The 13,807-nt window shown below is 41.7% G+C and overlaps 1 long non-coding RNA gene across 1 annotated transcript in view; it reads left to right on the top strand.

The window, feature by feature from the left end:
• Positions 1 to 12,021, top strand: part of LOC144532788 (uncharacterized) — an 83,777-nt gene extending 71,756 nt beyond the window's left edge. The window contains exon 3 of the long non-coding RNA XR_013503374.1: positions 11,745 to 12,021. This is a non-coding gene — a long non-coding RNA (uncharacterized LOC144532788). The remainder of the gene's footprint in view (positions 1 to 11,744) is intronic.
• Positions 12,022 to 13,807: the final 1,786 nt, after the last annotated feature.

Here is a 13,807-nt window from a genome sequence, read left to right as displayed (position 1 = left end):
TTGACAAAAGCAATGATGAGCTGGCTGTTGTTTCTTGCTAAGACCGCCGCTAAAGACATGGCTTGCAGGTGTGAAGGACTAGAGGTTGCAAAGGTGTGTCCATTATTTTTCACTGCAAGACTCTCTTGTGTATGACTGTAGTAAGTGTAAAGGGTTGAGATTGAGCCATCGCCAACCTTTGGTCATGTTCAGATGATCTTGACATTCTTTAAAGAAATCTTAATTAGCCCAGAGCGTGAAATGTGATCTACGAGCTGCTGGTTCACTTTCTTTTCACAATACTATGCTATTATAAAGTGGATAGTCCCCTGACCTGTTAGCTTTGCCAGGAATTCTGTCCTACATTTGATCTCGCATCTGCTCAACAAGAGCCTCAAGCCGTTGCTAACACCAGAAATGTGCATTTACAGGCCTCCTTTAGTTCACTTGTCAAACACAATGATTTTGCTTTGTTTATATATGGCACGAGCAATTCTCCTGTCTATATTTGAACAGAGTCTCAATAGAATAGCTGAGAGAAAAAGAACTTGGGATTTCTGGTACACCACTCATACACACATAACGCATCACCCTCAAATTCTTAGTCCAAGCAGTTACAAAGCGCAGATGGAAATTGATTTGCAAGTGAAATTCAAAAGCATGAAAATCCAAACCACACTTCCACAAAAATATTCCACATGTGAGTTTGGTGGTCTCGAGAAGAGGGAGCACTTTGCAGCGTCACAGATCCTGAAGGCTAATGTGTCTAGCAGGGATGTCAACGCAAGCATGTTTCACTTGTAAAACATCTCAACATGTTAGCATGAAGTGCGCAATAAACATGACTCATTTAAAATATATGCATGTAGAACACAATCAGTTTCATTTCCCTACTGGGAGCTTGCCTTGTTTTCAGGAAGAGAGATAGTTATTCCCCTTGTCTGGATAATAATTTACAGATTTGCTGTCTCACAGAATACACGCGTTCTTTGACTTAAGTTGATAGTAAAGTCTCAGTGGGACTCTGGAGGGGCAGAAAAAAAATCTTTATGATTCTTTGCTTCGCCGTATGTTTTTGTTTATGAGCAGCTACCTCTTCCTGGGAATTCACCCTGTCAGGTTGGGACACAGAGGGCATTTTCTTCATAGTTCAGAGAATATGCCCATACATGTAGTGCTGCCCACCTGCCCAACACACACACACACACACACACACACACACACACAAGTTCTCTTTTTATAACACTCACACACACTATCCCTCCCTCAGCCTCGGATCCAGATGTGCCGTGCTCCCGGCGCAGTTTGAGCTGCCAGCTGAGGCAAGAGCATTACCCTGGCAAAGAGCAAAAAGGCCAGATGAAACAGACAGAGGGGGATTAATGCTCTCCTCCCATCTTTATTGGGAACCACTCCCCACATACAGCGTGACCGACCCATTATGCATTTACAAACTGGCTAGTTACTGACTTTAATAAAGAACACCGTCTTAATGCTTATACACCACCAACATGTATCTTCCACATGTCCTAGGACATTATTGATTTAGACAGCATTTCATAACTGATTAAATTCTGCGTTAAATCCTTGCAGCAGTAAATTATTGCTTATGATTATTGTTTATGATATCGTGGTTTGTGGAGACAGAGCCGACTGCTCGGGATCTCAGTGTTTTATGGTGCAAGAAAGCAAAGACTTTAATCATTTTGGCTTTATAAGTTCAACGAAAGCTCTTGATGGCACAGATGAATCTTATGCTGCTTGAAAGGAAGACGCAGGGCCAAAGAGTGCAAACCTAAAGGGGTGGTGCTTCATATTTCTCTTTAAGAGGATTATGGGGGATTTTGTACACAGACACCTCTCGAAATCAAAAAAGGGGCCACGGTGAATCGAATACGGAGTGGTGAAGAAAATCTTTATTAGCTTTTCTTTCTTTTTTTTTGTCTGATGTGTTACATTTATTTTGTTGTGATAGTGTAATTAAAAAGACAAGGGCTGGAGTGTACAGAACTCAACGTGACTTCATTCACAGCTGCTTTACAGGCAGACATATGAAATATGCAATGTATTTGCATTTGGAAAAGATTTACTGGTGAAAAGACAAATCAATGTAATCTTTATCCCGTGGCTGTGAGTGCATATGATGAGCCACCAGTGAAAACAGAAATGGAGGGAAGCTCTCACTGCGATTGCCCCCATCAGCCTTGACAAATGGAGCCGCAGTAGAAAGGCCTCTTTGAGTGAGTTGTAACTTTCGGCAGCCCCTCACAGGTGTGGGTGATCTTTCATCCTCCCAGCCCTCCTCCTCCTCCGCCTCGACGTCCTATCTCTGGCCTCCATCAAAAGTGAACGTGCTGCCCCAGGTTCAGATTAACTCCACTCTGACAGACCAAAGGCCTCCCCTCCTCCTGCCCCTTTCCACCTCGACTCACACATCTCCTACAACAGGGGAAATTAGGGCTAGTTTAGCAGATCTTACAGCACCACTAAACACCGCCCCAGATCGCTCACTGATTGCCTGGCTCAATCCATTGTATGCTCCCCACCACCTCCACTCCCCTTCGCTTATCTTTGCCTTTGGCCAAAAGCAGCTTCTCTACTCTGAACCCACCTCCCCTTACTTACTTACACACACACACACACACACACACACACACACACACACAATCCTCCCTCCAGCTTGACCAGAGAAAATATGTAACTAACTTATTGTGAACAGTCTCACAGCAGGGTCAAAAGATAATATCATTTCGGACTGTTGCCATGTCACAATGTGAAAGTTAATGTTTTTTTTTAATTGTGGATTACTAAAACGGATGGTTTGCTGTGTTTATGAAAAACTTTAAGAGCTGCTTTACAGGTTAATTTCCCAGGTTATTCCCAGAATGGCTGCAGCGGTGACAGATTTACCTGGGCTGCCAATCGCTCTAAACAAAGTGGTTGCCTATCAGTGATAAACAGTGGAACATTAGTAACAGAGAATATACAGAGGTAATGTGGTAATTGCTCGAGGAAAGCTGCTCCATTTTAAAATTAAATCTCGCAAGACGTATCATTTAAAGACCTTTTTAAGTATGACTCTTGCAGCAATTATGGATGATCAACCTTTGTGGCAAAATGCTTGGGTGAGACCTATCATTTGTCTCTCTTGTCAGTTTCCTGTTTTCCTGAGCAACTCCCCTGACCTGGCTGGCAAGCCCTCCTGCCCTGAAGAGCACTTTCCCTTTCCTCATTCTGCATTGGGCCGGCAGGGAAGAAGGGAGGGAGGGGTGGAGGTTGGGGGGGAGGGGGTCGTCTAACTTAATCTGACCCATTGCTCAGGTCAGTGAGCTGCTTACTGGGTCTATCCAAACATAGGGGCTTGTTTTGCTAAAGCTGTGGAAAGAAGAAGTACCCTCTTAAATCAATGCTTTACTCAGAGCTGTGCACATGCAAGGTTGTTATGCGTGAAACCACAGGAGGCAGAGCTGGCACACAACCAGCAGCATGCTCCTCTCCTTCGTTACTCCCCTAACCATGAAGGCGAAGAAAAAAAGAAAACTCTCCTCTGTACACGGCCCAAAACTTTTTCAACATCACAAGCTGTATTGCTGCATTTTTTAAAGCATATGAAGTCTGTGCAACAATTTCCCTCCAATTGCTATGGTGCACTCAATTGCAACAGCATTTTCATTTAGGCCTTACACAAGCGTGTGCTCTTCCTATGACAAAAGGGAATTGCACTCTAAAATGCATCCAGCTGTGTGTACTTATCTTATTCTCTTGACATATTTTCACCAAAAAAAAAAAAAAATACGTCCAGCCCCGATTTAATCATGACGCTGCAGAGAGACCAGACTGAGCAGCACACATGTATGTTTGTTGTGCACAGACTGGAGCTGTTCAGGTATCATATGATCTAAAGAGGAATGCAGAAATCGGCCAGATTTATTGTTCCTGTTTGACTAAGCGTTTGCAAAGGCAAGGAAAGAATAGTTTCCTCTAGGTTGAGGAGGCATTGAAGGCATCTTTGATGTAGCTGTAAGACTTCTCAGAGCACTAAACTGCCTTGTTACAGAGGAGACCAGATGCATTGCACACCACAGAGGTGAACTGGCATTTAGACTGATTTATATGAGCGCCCTAAGGCACTTCTCTCAAACTGACTCAAGGTTCTTTGTTTTCAGCGAGGTTGTTGTGAAGACTTCCTGGAAAGAAAGGAATTCACATTAGCTTATGTCTCTTGTGCAGTTATAACTTAAACACCTGTGCGAGGTATGTTCCCAAACAGAGGTATCACAGGTGACTGAAGAAGCACAGTAAGCTTGAACCCAGGTTGTACTTGGAGTTTTGATAAACATTGGCCACTGGTAAAAGGCTGTGGTTGTGACTGTAAACAAATGCTCTAATTCACCATAATGGTTCTCTGGGTCCAATGCTCTGGGAGATGCAATGGCCAGTCTCAGTAGCTTAATTATCTTTCTAATTTGTATTAGCACTGGCTATCCTCTCAGGGATAATTATGTATCTTGTGTGTGAGCGAGCTTAATGAGGTTAACTTAAGTCTTTACATGGAATAAGGGTTCAGTCACCTTATAAAGAGAAAAAAAAAAGTCCCACCGCTGCTGATTGCTGTGTTTTTCTCCTATATAGATGATGACCATAAAGCCTTGTAAATCCCAGTGGTATGCAGAGGTACAGTGAACTTATCCTCAGAGGTAACACCAAGCAGAGGAGGCAGGAAGTTAGTTTGTGGTTCTGGTTGAAGGAAGGTCAGTTTAATCGGTTGAGAGGAGCGCTTTACAATAGCTAAACCTCAACCATGTTGACCTGTTATAGATCAAAATCAAAGAATGTTCCTATCAGATCAGTATAGCCTCGCTATCATTCACCATGTTGCCTCCACTCCCTCTTCCAGTGACATTTTCAAGAAATCTCAGCACTTCTACCAGCCGAAAGTCACTGTTCACTGACGTGAATCATGTTAAGCAGGTATTGATAAGGCTGATATAACTCTAGCCTGCTCCTTGATATCATCGAATTCCCAAAGTCCTGTGATCATGCGCCGTTTCCCCTCTCACTTCATACATGATATACTGCGCACCACCAGCACAAAAGACTACATATTTTCTCTTATGACTGTGAGTGTAATCCACAGCTAAAGAGCCCTCATTTATTTGCTACACCCCTCCCATGTTTTGCTTGCTCAATACTTAGCTGTTTTCACTGCATGTTAGGAAGGGAAACCATCTTATCTGTGACTGGGGGGGATTTATTAGTGCCAAAAAGATAATTGCTATTCATAGGCCACTGGGGGCTGATTTACAACCACTAATATTTAGGATTCCTCGAGCCGTTTTTCAGCTTTTTTTTTTTTTTTTATCTCCAGCCCTGCCTGCAGCGAGGAGTGGAGAGAGGTCAGGTTGGACGATGAGGGATGGGCTGGGCAAAGCCTCCACTCAGAGCAATTTGGCTGAAGACTAATGTGTGAGGAAGTAGCCAACATGAAAAGGCCTCATCCACGTAGGTCTGCCTGAAGCTGACAAACACCTGTTCTACTTAACTTGTAATGAGTCTGCAACTCAGATATGGCTTGTGTCCATAGGAGGATTCCTACGAAAACATTCAATGGCAATAAAAGTGTTAGGTTCCGGGAAGTTGAGGACCCAAAGGCAGAGAGCCGGCAGGCAGGAGAAAGTTTGAGGTGGAACATTTATTAGTCCATAAAACAAAGTACAAATAAACAACGGGAGTCCTGAAAGCGGCAGGCAAAAACTAATCCAGAGTGAAGAAAACAAAAACAGGGAATCCAAAAAAACAAGAGCAGAAAACAAACCAGAAACTTGAAAACAAAGAAAATCCAGGAAGCAAAAAAACCAGACACGAACTGACACTGAGAGACACGACAGGCACAAGGAAACACAAAAACACACAATGAGCTGACACAGGACAAGGGGAACACAAAGACTAAAATACACAGGGTAACGAGGTAACACAAGACAGGTGACACAAGGGCAGGGAAACAGGTGAAACACATTAGGGCTGGGCAGAACAATCAAAAAAGGCGGGAAAACACAAGACATACAGTAAAACCAGGCTAGACAAGACAAAAAACCAAACTATCAAAATAAAACAGGAAACTGAGCAAAATACAGAACAGAAACAGACTACCAAAATAAGATAAAACACACCAACCCATAACAAAAAGGGAAACATTATGAAGAACAGTATTGCTTTCAAAATCGCCTCACTTATGATTAAATATAAAGAACAATATTTTGAATGACCACATCAATAGCTATAAATTGAACATTACCAATAACCCCCCTCATGTTCTCTATTTACCTTCTGGCCCTTTTCTTACAAAACTTGTCTTCATAAAGGCCATACCTTGTTTACATTGATTATATTACCTGAAACACAGGTAGCATTTTTTTTTTTTTTTTTTGGTAGTTTGGGAAGGGTTGGTCGGAGGAGAAACAGGAAATGAAGAGTTTTGGGCCTGTCTGTCTACACTGATCCTCCAGCTGACCGGGAGGCAGCGAGGGCTTCAGCGAGAGCACTCAGATGTGAGGTCATGGGTTCAAAGCCCAGGTGTTGTGCCTCGCAGCAGGACACTTCCCAGTCTAAACAGTGTCAATGATTTCAGAGAATGTCGAGGTTAACCCAAGATCAAAGAGATCTACCTCTGAAGGGGCTTTTTCTACTGTATCTGTCAATGGCATCAGTTTGAAAACACCCTAATCTGCTCCTATCTACTGTGTGTGTGTGTGTGTATGGTTATTTAGGGATAATAATGTGCTCTAGCTCAGTGTCTGAACACAGCAGCTGTACATTTTCATATTCACCACATTACTGCAAATTCAATTCATGTTCTACCATGTTTTGGTGAACACATTTAATTCTAGATAACTTTAGATAACAGTTAAACAAATTTCATTTAATTCATTATCATTATCAAATTTAATTTTCAATTTGTTGTCCCAATGAAAAGAGCGTATCAGTGGATGTAAACTGTGATATTACAGCAGAACAATAAAAAGAACAGTGCGCTGCCGGAGAATCCCAAGAACACGCAGCTACTTCCTTTTGATTCCCATTTCATTGATTTAATTTATCATCCTTAAGTGATGTCACTTTGTCTGAAAATGTATTCATCCTGCATATGCGACTCTTAATAACGCTAATCTTTTTGCCAGAGCAGAAATCTCATGGAGGGATAATCTGAGATAAATATAGTTAATTGAGGCCAGGTGAACTTTCTTTATCAGCAGCATAGTCAACCAATCTGAAGTAAATGTGATAATTAGAACGGAGATGTCTTCACCGAGAACAGAGCGTGGTCTTGTCCCGCAGCCGTTTCCCTCATATTATATCTGATTTCACAACACATCAGAAATAAATCTATAGCAAATTAGTGGGGTGACAAATGCAGTAATGTTTTCCCATATATACAAACACGATCATCTGGAAGTAATAAGCAAGAACGACATCTACAGTTCTACGGGCATTTGTTTCTGATCTTAAATGACATTGCAAATATTTAACGTAAATGCTATAAGTGCAATATCAACAAGATGTACCCCTCTCTCTGAAAGAAAACAGATTCGAGAGAAGAAAAAAAAGAAGAGAAAAAAAACAGGCCCTCCTCTTTTCCTTTCGTTTCCTGGTGAGGTATGAAAGGGTGCTCTCTTTGGCCATACATGCAGCCTGTGCTCCGCCTGACCACCATTAACACCCCTGAGAGACCACGTCCTAATTACTCATTCAGCCTGACAGAATCTCCTTAATTACGAACTTCATTAGCCTGCAGGACTTTGTTTTTCTCCAGGAAAGGAGGGAGCAGGGGAACGCTCGGGCCAAGGTGCAGTGGAGGCGAGGGGTAGGGGCTTTAGCACCTTGTTCCTCCATGCTTTTCTTTTTTTTTCTTTTTTTTTTTTTCAAAGGAGATGTTAAGACCTCAGTCAGAGATCTAATTAGATTCATGGTGAGAATCAGACACCTTTTAACTAGCCTCTGGAGTCCTCGTAAAAGGACAGTGAGATCCAGGGTAAGAGAGGCACAGAGAATTAAATGGACCTACTACTGCCTTTCATGTGTGAAGTGGTCTGATTTGCCATGTCCTCACCTCCAAATACAAAATAACCTGCAGCACTCACACACCGTGCTGCCATTATACCTCGCTTATAAACACATAGGACTGCCCGTGGGGGGAGGGGAGGACAAAAGCTACAGCAAGACTGTGTGCGGCGGCTTTGGCTCTTGCAGCAATTGGACTTGCAAAGACATTTATTACCATTACCTCGTTGATATTTTCTACACTCGGTGTTGCACCTGTTTCTTCATACTGCTGTTTTATAGTCCAGAATCATTAATCTGACACACCATCAAAGTTGCCTGCCAGTCATTTCTGTGGTTTACATGCATTTAGAGTTCACACTGCATCCAATTATATGGTAGACAGCACTTTAGCCACTGAGCGTTAGCACCAGTTACAGTCAGGTGAGGCACAGAGCACATCTCAGTTGCTGCTAATGCATAATGGAATGCTGCACGACCGTCGATGTTTGAGAGTTCCCAACCATCGCCGGTCCAACTTCAAAGTCCCTCGGTGTACAAGAAGTGCTGCTACAGCGGCAGCATGAGGAGTAATTATTTCACCTTAAGCTTACATAAACCCTCCGCAGGAAGTTGTGCTTGTTATTAATTAGAAGGAATCTCCACTCGAGATCGTTAGACAATGTTAGCATCCCTCTCCTTCAATGGCTAAGCTCTGCAGTGCGGAGGAAGAACATCATGAGTGATTGAGAGTGAATGATTAGCAAGTATAATTTGGGTTAGTTTCTCTGTGGAGGTGTTAAGGTGTTCACTGGCCCATAATAGATGTCACAACCTGAATTACTACTACCAATCATTTACACCGCCTGTCAAGCAAATGCTCCAACTCTCAGCAGCCATATTGAAAGCCCATGTTTATACTCGGAACAAATAACTAAACGACTTTTCTTCTCTTTCTACTTTGCTGTGTTTGGATGTCAGACACATCAGCACACGTTTTGAACACATGGCTGCACTTTTTTTATGAAGGTAAATTTAAGAACATCTGCCGCCAAAGGAAAGAAGTAACAAACATAATCCTTGTAATACTTCTTCCAACCTCATGCACTGTATATTACTTTCGTGTTTTGTATCCAACTTGTGCTTCATCTCTGCTGGAGTTGCAGCCTTCAGCCCATAGGCTCATGAGACAAAACCACTTCTTTAGTTAGGTGTTTGTGCTGAACATACAATCAAAATGTTTGTCGCCACAACCCAGGATGTCCAATTTTCTTGAAACAAACCCACAGACCATTTTGTCGAACAGCATTTTTTCGCTAGAAAGAGCAGAGAATGCAGAGATACCCGCAAATGCATATGCACATACACACACACACACAAGAGATGCCCACGCAACCCCCACGGAAAATATTGTTTGTGAATATTAGTCATGTGGAAACCAACTCCCAGCGCCTGTTGTGCAGGGGGAGGAGGGTATTATGACAGCACTTACCAGAGAATTGGCACGGCTTCGCATCGATGCCACAAATATCTTCAGCGTCATATGAAAAGCTAATGAGAGTTGGCGTAAGAGTTGGGTTAGCATTCATGAAGACGCTGCATGAAGCTGTGGAGAAGTTAAAACTTCATGAATTATCATGTCATATCATAAAAGGCCTGCTTGTGTCTTACGATCGCTGTCTGTTGTAACTTAGGCGGCAAGTTTATACAGTGACATTTTTTTATTATTTAAAAATAGAAAATAATTTTATAACATTTCATATTTTTTGAATAGCTTACATACGTATGCAGTAAGCAACATTGTTCTGCAGTCTGAGTCTTAACATAGTGAATGATAATGTATATTTAGAAAATGTTTTATATTATCCACAATCTTATTGCTCCTTCGTTGATTGTTGTTATTGTTTCGCAATGGAATAAAAACATTTCCTATGCTGTAAAAAGTGAGATTTCCATGTATTTTTATTATAAAGCAGATTGAGGTGCCATATAAACAATGGTGTGTCAAAATGCTCAGATAACTGGGCTTTTTTTGGGAGGGGGGCTTAAAGAGACAGGTGCAAAAACCGAGCGTGTCAGACAGAGGGTGAATACAGGTATATTCAGACAGACAGTATGAGAAAAATGTTGTTTTTACTTTAAAGCATGTAAATATGTTCTAGAAACCCAAAATACAAGGAAAGTATAAAAGCAAAATAGTATAATATTACTATGTTGTCAGGCAAGTCTTTTGTAACTCCATGCAATAAGTGTATGGTAATTATATCTTTTATCATTGTTTGTGTTTATGTGTTGTTTTTTTATGTATTGTTTTTGTATGTTTTGTGTAGTCTAACGGTCCATCTATGTGTGTGGCGTTGCAAACTATACTATAAATGCTGTGGTATGGTTCATTGGTCCATACTTGTCCCTAAACATATAGCAATACATGTTATGCAAAATCATGGAAGAACAAAATAATTAATATGTAATATAATAAATATTTACTGGTGTGGGGTTTATGTTTCACTTAGTCAACGCCAATCTATTATAAAGCCCTTAATGAAACAATCCTACGATCTAAAATTACATATATATGTCTCAGGCTCATTGAAAAAGAATAAGAGAAATCAATGCACCATCTACTATCCAAGTTCACACTCCCTGTCCAAGACGTCCACCACTAGTATTTTATGCTGCCTCACTTTCCAGACACTGAGCACTCAACTGCCTTCAGACTCAGCCAACAGAAACTTGTTATTTCGTTTTTTTGGGGGTAGATTTTTCTCCCTCCCAGCTACCAAGAGGGGGAGACACAGCGAAGCTCACACGGGTGCAAAGCAGGAACAGAAGAACAGGTGCCCACAATTTCACCTGTCTGTTCAATAACCCACACACCACATATATACCTATATTACATTTCAGCTCTAATTGTAGCCACATTTACAGCACTTTGACAGAGAGGAAATGGCACAAGAGAAGTGGACTAAGACTCCAGTTTTAGATGTAAGCTAATGTCATTGGATGTGATCATATCCTGACATGGAACGACACACAACATAGACAGAAGAATTAGCAGCCTTCATGTGGGTTTTAACAGAGCAATGTAGCTTCAACAAGCTGTATTCCTACAACATATGTAGCCTGCAGCAGGTATAAACAGGAGCTTCTATAAATCTGTGGTATTATTTTCAAAAGTATATACCTGCTGCTTGTGCCATGGCACCGGCCAGCAAGCAGATAGACCCATATCAGTGCTGATGATGTGGGAGGGGACTCGCAGGTCAAGAGACACAAAATAGCTCAGCAGGCACATGTGATATATTTAGTGAGGCCATTGTTTGTTTTATTTAGGGAGCGAATTGAGGATTTTCCAAACTGCAGGGCCCCTGAGGTATTTTATCAGGTGTACAGTCCGCCATATGTTACACATTAGTGCACTGATGGGAATGCTGGTTGCAGATACAACCTATAAAATGTTGGGAGTTTGGAACTCCAGAGGACAGGGGGTCGACAATTTGCTGCCTTCAGAGCTGGTGCATATGTGGGAAACACTTATATGCAAATGAAACTGCATCGCATTACAGCCCAAATTCCCCCTATCATTAAAGAAAATAAACCTTAGGAATCTATGGGCTAGCAGCAGGTCATAAGAATATTCATGCCTTGGAAATACATGTTTACGGTTGCAGCCAATGAAATAAAATAAAAGGAAAAAATAGCTAATAAAAGCTGTAAACTTTTTTTAGGCTTCCCAAACGGAGCTGTGGGCCGAGTTCAGGCAGATGCTGGAGGTGTCTGCGGACTGCGCAGGGCATTATGGGACGGAGGCCGAGAGCCAACAGGAGGAGAAAGAGGCGTCTGTGCAGGTGGGAAAAGTTTAGTGTTTCTGAACCGCAGCTCTCGATGAATATTTCATCGTGAAATAGCCATTTGTCACTTGTAGGTCTGCGACATCTCTTGGTCATATGTTGTCTGTGTGCTGACCTCAGTGAACATGGAGCACCAAGGCCTGCTGAGTGAAACTGCTTGTGTGTGTGTGTGTGTGTGTGTGTGTGTGTGTGTGTGTGTGTCAGAGAAGCTTGTAATGTGGCTCTTGGCTTCGTTCATCTATTAACAATCACATTTTGGTGCCAGCCTCTTAGTGTGTGTGTCTACAAGCTGTAACCCTGCTCTGAATTCATTAATTGTGATGGAGGATAAAAAAAGAAGAAGAAAAAAGGGACACTTAGCAGGCTCATTAGGGCAGGGACAGCAACATAGGCTAAATACTGTATTCAAATGTAGCTTTACATATATTATTTACATATTACTGCCATCATTTGATTTTAGTTTCTTTGAAACAAAATATTGACTTATCTATTGTCTTATCCAATTAAGTCAAGAGTTTAGGCTTTAACGTGAAACGATTTATGTCGTTGAACGCATTGAACGCAGCAGGCCGATGCGTTTAAGATCACTGTGTGAGCGTCTGTGTGTGTAATCGTACATTTGAACTGTCCATCTCCTTCAAAAACTAAATTAGAAATAAATCCAAATCCATAACAGAAAAAAAAGAACATGTAACTAAAATGATTAGCTACTTAGTCAGTCCGAGTCCATAAGTGCTGACTGTTCCCGATGGCCAATTGGAAAATTGCTGCGTTTGGAAAACATAATCATCAGAGCACATCATGGCTGCAAACGCCCCTCCCTCGTTATTAATAATAAAGAAAGAAACTGAATCCGAGGCTCCGATGTTTAATTTATTATTATGTAAGCTATTTGAAGGGTGATTGTATAATAATTGCTCATTAGTCTTGTATATTTATCGCTGTACCTTATGTCAAGGCCAAGGGAATTGTGTGTGTTTCATTCTCTTGTTTCAAGGATCAATTTCAGAGGCAATTTGTGAAACCGGACGGATCAAGTTAGTCCTGACGTCGTTTTGTGACAGGCCCCTGCCCGGCCTACAGGTGCCACCCTCGGACAAGCATTATGAGAAGCGCCTTGAAAAATAAAACTAGAAAGACAACATGTTCACAAACTATCCACAGACATCCTTTTCAAAAGCCAACTTCTCCCAACTTCAGAGATTTTTGCTCGATCAATTATTGACTTTCAGCACTAATAAGAAGCCTGCACACCCCCACCCCACCCCACCCCACCCCACCCTCAGCCTCTATCCACATTAGTGGTGTCAGCGGACGTAATTATACCTACTAATTGCAGATTAGAGGTTTTGGGTCAGTGGGGTCACTTGATAGGACCGACTACTCTTTTCAATGACGGATAATCATTTCACGTTGCAGACTAAATGTTTCATGCAGCGGGGCTTAGGTCCAAAATGTCCAAACTGGCTCGGTCGTGAATATTTAAGGAATAATCCAACTGTTCAGGAGCTGTGATGATGATGATTTATGGAGAGTTTGGCCCCTGAACGGACCGGAGCAGCTTCAATTTAGATAAGCGGGTCACCAAAGAGCCCCACAGCTGGCCCTCAACGCACAGCACGAGCGTCTGGAACAGGGATCTGATATGTGAGGGCCCACTTCACATCATAACACACACACACACATACTATTTGAATGTTGTCCGAAGCGATTATATTCATGTGACCTTACTCTCAAATTGCGCTTGATTGAGCCAAGATCTGAATTGAATTTTTTTAAGAAACAAAAAACATAAATATATTAGCCAAGCTCTGTGCAAGCATGCGCAATGCAATTCTTTTTCGATCATTTTGGATTATTTTGACGAAGACTATATTGCCTTACAGAAAAGTGCTCATTCATTTTAAAAACGCCTATGACTCATAAAATGAAATATTTGG

This window comes from Sander vitreus, chromosome 17 (genome assembly GCF_031162955.1).
Source record: "Sander vitreus isolate 19-12246 chromosome 17, sanVit1, whole genome shotgun sequence".
Classification (NCBI taxonomy): Eukaryota; Metazoa; Chordata; class Actinopteri; order Perciformes; family Percidae; genus Sander; species Sander vitreus.
The sequence above is the reverse complement of the archived record's forward strand: the minus strand, read 5'-3'. Positions and strand labels throughout refer to the sequence as shown.